Below are 6000 nucleotides of genomic sequence, written 5' to 3'. Positions count from 1 at the left end.
AATGCGAGAGTCCCTAGGCGGCTGCGCACTCCCGAGGCTGTAACTGACAGGCGCTTTACTCCAACCAAAACACGCCATTTGTGTTTTCACACACGGCGGGAGGAGCAGCAACCAATCAGTGACAAGATAAGAGCCGGAAGCGCTCCTCCCTCTGCAGGAGCAATGGCTCCGTCCGGATTCGAGCCTTTTCCGCTCCCTTCTCCCTCCCCCTTCGGTTGCCGCAAGGCGGGCCGCACTCCCGCCTGCCTCTGACCACCTCTTTCCCTTTCAGCGTAACAAATGCTCTGCTCCCGTCTTCCCGCCGGGAAGGCGACCCCCAGCTACCAGCCAGACGACCTCAGCCACCCATCCCCCCACCAGTCCGCCGGACCCCCTCCCACCAGAGTTCCGCTCCCCTACCTAGCCGAGGCTCTCTGAGGAGCCGGAGCCCCAGAGCACAGCCTCTTCTCTAGGTGGCCCCGGCGGCTTCCGCTGATTGGCAGCGAGTTGGCCAATGGGTGCGGGGCGGTGGGCGGAGGGGCCAATGGCGCGGCGGGAGGGGGCGTGTCCCGGGTGCCCCTGGCGCCGGCGCTGGGAATCCCCGTGCGGTCAGTGGCGTTTCCGCTCGGGCAGCGGGCTGAGTGAGCTGCTACCGCCGCCGCCGCCGCCGCCGGGGGAGGGGCGGCCGCCGCCCGCCTGCGCTCAGAGACTCACGCAGCCCCAGTCCCGCCAGTCCGCCAACACTGTAGTGCCGGCCCCCCCGCCTTCCCTGGCCCTTCCCCCTCCCCGCCTTTGGCTCGCTCCGCCTTTCTGCCCCCCACCCCCACCTCACGGGCACGGGCCATTCCCGGCCAGGAAACGCCGTGGCGCCGCGTTGGGCCTAACTCGAGTCCTGCTGCCTCCCGGGAGTGCCGTGCGCCGCAGCCCGGGCCCAGGCCTGGGACAAGGTAAGGGTCCAACAGAAAAGAGAGACCTACCCTCACGACCGGGCCCCGGGGGAGGGAAGGGTCACCTCCTCCGTCTCCCCGCGCTTGCTCTCGGGACGTGGGCCTGGCCCACCCCAGGCTCTCAGTAGGAGGATGCTGCCCCTTCTCATCCCCCTCGCCGCCCCCCACACACCGTTGCACCCCTTTCCCAGGCGGAGAGGCCCCATCCGTAATCTCGTCGACCCCACTACCCTTTTCACGTCTTTCCTGGGTCAGGACGCTTCCCCTCCCCCCAGGCCTCTTCACCCCTTTTCCTGGGAACTGCCTACTCCACGTTTACCTTTTACTTGAGGATAGGCCTCTCGCTGCTCTCCTCTCCAAATACACAGGCACACTTTTTTCCCCTCCCCAAACCCCACCCCCACTCCCGTTCGCGCGGCCTTGTGACAAATCTGATCCCTCTGGGGCGGGGTGGGGGGCTTCGATCTCCCCACCCCACCCCCGAATGTTCCTGGACGCCTTCCCCCTCATCCTGGGGTCCCCATCGCAGATGATTGCTTCGTTTCCCACACTAAGGACATTACCTTCGCCACCCCCACCTCACATTCTTGGGCTCTCAGTGGCGTAAGCCCCAGTATATCTGAGATGGCCTCACTGAATTTGTAGGGTTCTAGCTTGGAGTTGAGCCAGATTGTGTCGTTTTCCCTGCCTTGGGCGTGCAGAGCGATCATTTGCGAACGTCTTTAGAGGCAGAAAAATGTAGCCTTTATGAATTCTCTTTCCCTTTGCCTGGAAGCCCGGGATGCGAAGTGAATGGTGGTGAGGAAAAAACCCTGGTTTTTAAGTAGGTGAATCGCGTGAGAGGGAAAGTTTCTGTTGGGAAAGCCCCTTCTATGCTAATTTATTCTACAGAGCTCCTTTGCTCGTCTCACTTCTTGGGAATAACTGGTCTTTCCCTTGGATACTGATGCTGCAGCCACCTCTGCTGGTCTGGGTCAGGGGTGCGTGTATGACCTGCATTTTCTGCTTTCTCATGTTACTTGTGCAATGTGTTCACCACTAACTCTTTTCTTGCCCAGACCTCTGGGTTGCATTGGGCTTTGTCTATACTTAGTTTATTTTTCCAGTTTTCCCCATCCTCATAGTACTAAAAGAATCCCCAGATCCTCTGCAAATTTCCTTTATCACTTGATGAAACGAGTTGCATTTAAATGACATATTTATGACCAAGGTCATATTAACATTTTTGTTGGGCAGATGTTACATATTACATAGCAATACTGTGATTAGGGTGGATCCAGCTGAGTTGAGTGTTCTGGGCTTTTCAAGAGAATGTGTACCCCCTATTTGGGAAATTTTCTTGATTAGTTTTATATCAATGTTTGTAGGTCACTCTGAGAGGAAAATTATAAGTGGTAATTTGAGGTGTGTGGAATCTGAGCTAGTAAGCCTCACATTTTCAGAGGTTTCTGGGCCTCTTGGTGGACAGGAAATTTTTTTATTAGATTTCTACCGTTGTTTTTTTTTTTTTTTTCAGGAGGATCATTAGTTTTCTTCTATAGCCAAAAATTCTGGCTCGTATGGGATTAGAATCTTAAAGGTTTACTCAGGATGTCACTATGTAGAAAAATGATTATGTCCTTTGGTAGGACACAACACAAGCTTCTGTCTTTAACTGCAAATTTAAATGTGACTGTAAAGAGAATGTTTAGCAAATTGGCCTTTTAAAGACTAAAGGTTAATCTTCACTCCTAAATTGCTGCCTTATTAAGTGTATATTTGGAATTTGGTAAATGTTGATTTTTCTAATAAAAAGCCACAGTTAAAACTAAAAGGGTGACCTTAGGATTGTTTCTTTCTAAAGGCATAATTCCAGCCCTTCTGGCATGGAGCACTGGTCCAAAAAAAAAAAAAAAATGTGTAAGGAGTGGGGGTGGGGTAAGAAGAAGGTTGTTCCTTTGGGTTGGATCACAGGGGTGAGTATACAAGGCAGCAGCAGCTGCTGGCTCCGGAGCTCTGGTTGCTACGTGAGAAGCTTGAGTGGTGCTGGCTGCTGTCTCCAGGGAAGGACGGCAGTGCAGCGTCCATTAATGCTGTGGGCTGCAGGGAGCTGCACTTAGGCGATGGCTGCTTCAGGGCTAAGACGGAAACCTTGCTTTCCTGGGAATTTTCACTGCTGGTTCGCATTTTATTGGTGGGGAAATGAGAATTAGCAATTCATAACCTTCTACCCACTTATGGTTATCAGCATTTGGAAACTGGATGGTAGTTAAAGACTTTTATGTTTGGTTTTTGTGGCAGATTTTTGGTTTTAATCTGGGCATTTTGCTTGGATAGGACCAGAAGTTCCATTTGAGTTTTAATTTTTCAATCCTTTTAAAACCAAGGTAATAAGCATTTTAAGGATCTTCCTGAGAACCAGAATGGGGAAAATATCAGTTGATTTTTCTGCAGCTGGCATGTTTTCCTCCATCTTTTTTATCATTAAATCAATTTTAATACTTTATTTGTATGTCTTCTTCCAGTTATTAGACCATATTTACTTTATTGAACAGATGTTTTGCTAAACATTTTACTATATTTGGGGTCTTAAACTCTAAAAACAACTGTCCTTTGGAGAATGATTTCTATATATATCAAGTGTTTGCTTGATTTCTATATATATCAAGTGTTTTGTGTTAGTAAGCAATAGATTTCTCCAAATTAGATTATTTCTTTAGAATTTGACCTGTGATATTGATTAATTATAATATGTGTTGAGTATAGTTGTCTTAAGATCACAAGGATGTATATGTTTGACAGTGATCCATTTGAAATATGACAGACTAGAAGAAATACTCAGAAATTGAATAAATGTAGTATACAGGATACTTGAGACGATAGCCTCTAAGCCCCTAATGTAGTCTTTCTTCTTCCACAGTTCCCACAGTTTAGGAAGATCTCTGATTAAGCAGAACAGTTTGTTGAGTATGGAAATACTTGAAGGAGAATCAGCAGCCCGATACACCATCAGCTATATCCGATACTTAACAGATGCCCGTTATTGTCTCCCCCTAAGACTCAGGCGTCATATATATATTTTTTTCCTTCAGAATTTTTGTATGTTCAGTTTTGTGTAAATGAACCCAGTCATCTATAATGTGTAGTATGACTCTGGCATTTGTGGCGGGAACCAGAAAGAATGGAAGAGTTTTGTCATTCACAAATGTTGCTTGCATTGTCTTTCAGTGTTGCAAGCGGACTAATGAAACAAAACCTTTAATGGATAACGTTTTAGGTGGTTCTAATTCTTATTATATCACATATAAAAGATGTCGTATCAGATAAGTATGATGTCACTCATACTGGCTGTTTATCATAGATGCAAATGTCTAAGTTATTATATGAAAGCTACCTTGTAAAACAATTGCTTTTAACTTGTATTTCCTGTTTGGAACCCCTTTGAGATCTAAACGTAAGATCATTTCCTTAAGAGCGTAGAGGGCCTTTTCATAGAATTTATTTAACCAGCATGCTTGAAATTTTTACTGTCTACTGACAGTGTTTTGTGTCCAGAAATGTACATACTTTTGGAACTTATTTTGGCCTTCCTGGAGGAGGATGGCCACTTCTTTTTTTCCCTTTGGACAGGAAAATAACACTGTTCAAAATGCAGATGTGCAGACAACCACTTTTACTTTATCCTCTTCATATTCAAGTAATTTATGAAATATTGGGTAAAAGCTAAGGACAGTCAGTGATTGTTGGATACATCTTACCAGTGAAAAAGTGGATCATGAATAAAATAAAGTTTTCTTTTTTTGTTATTTAGGACAAACGAAACTTCAACTCTGCAAAACTGTGAGATAGTATATATTTAGTAATACTGGTGGTTATTTGTTAAAAAAAAAAAAATTCAGTCACTCCTCAAAGTATAATGTACCTATGATAAATAGCAATTGACACCATTCCTTGCTCCCAAAATTCCAAAGTATATGGTGAAATGGCATTTTTAACCTTGATGCAGTGACTTCTCTTGTGGTAAAGACTTAGGGTAGTTCATGAGAGGTTGATAGAATATCATTTCTTTAATTTCTCAGTACATATTTTGTTTAACCAGTTAGTCTTATGAAAAATGTTCTGTTGTATATTCATTCTGAATTGAGTAGATACCCATAACATGGTGGGGTGGGGGGCAGTGTGTTGGAAAGCATTGCTTTAGAGAATTCTTATTCTGACAATATATTAAACTCCTAACATTTAAGAGAGATAAAAGGAACAATGAAGCAGAATCTCTGTCTACTTTATATCCGATCTCACCAAGCAAGGAATTTGTAATCCCATCCTGCCTCACTCAGTTTTTCCATCATATTGATTTTGTTTGCTGAATACCTCAGGGAGAGATGTAAGGGTCACTTTAAGTACCTTTGACATAAAGACAGGGATAGGGAGTTTTCTGCTTATTGGAATAATGTCTTAGTATTTTTAAAAAAACACTAAGGTTATTGGTTGTCTTTATCTGATATATATGACTTGATTTGATCTGACTGATAGCTGTGCTCTTCTGTCTTCCCTTGAAGTATGAACATTCTCAAGAGTTTTGATGGCAGATTCAAGTAATCATCATTTGCTTAGCCGTGTTAGTCATGTATATACACCTGAGCTGAGGACACTCCTTGGCCTGTAAAAAACAGTAGATGTAGGACTTCACTCAGACTGTTTCTGTCTGCGTAGTCAAGTTTCTGATATGCTACCTAGTTGAGGGGAAATGCAGAATTCCTTGCTGTGCTGTTTGAAAAATAGATGGAAGCATGGGAGGGGCCAGAGACGCCTGCAGCAGGACTTGGTCTGAGTAGAAAAGGAAGATTTTTGTTTCGAATTGCCAGCTGCTTATGGCAAACTGACTCGCTTATTATGCCTTTAGTTGGCCTGTCAATATGGCCAAACAGCTAGATAAGTGCAGGGCAGGACAAAGGGCTCTTTGCGCAGCGGGGAGGCAGTGTCGGTGGGGGAGGGGCCGGAGGTGGGAAAGGCAGCAGGAGGAGGAGGCTCTTTTCCCTGGGAGATTGTTCAGTTTGGCATACAGTTAAAGAAAACATTTATAGTTCCTACTCGA

At 45.5% G+C, this 6000-nt stretch overlaps 1 protein-coding gene across 15 annotated transcripts in view; it reads left to right on the top strand.

Annotated features, from left to right (window-relative positions):
- The first annotated feature begins 589 nt into the window (after window positions 1-589).
- Window positions 590-6000, top strand: part of SETD5 (SET domain containing 5) — a 78691-nt gene continuing 73280 nt past the window's right edge. For 7 of the 15 annotated variants that reach the window (XM_043886008.1, XM_043886000.1, XM_043886011.1 and 4 more), the window contains exon 1: window positions 594-926. The gene's annotated coding sequence lies outside the window, so the exon portion shown is untranslated. Of the gene's footprint in view, window positions 927-6000 lie in introns of all 15 variants that reach the window. The other 8 variants (XM_043886013.1, XM_043886009.1, XM_043886007.1 and 5 more) reach the window with 3 other exon arrangements.

Source organism: Cervus elaphus, chromosome 24, assembly GCF_910594005.1.
Source record: "Cervus elaphus chromosome 24, mCerEla1.1, whole genome shotgun sequence".
NCBI lineage: Eukaryota > Metazoa > Chordata > Mammalia > Artiodactyla > Cervidae > Cervus > Cervus elaphus.
This window is presented reverse-complemented; position numbering and strand designations above follow the sequence as displayed.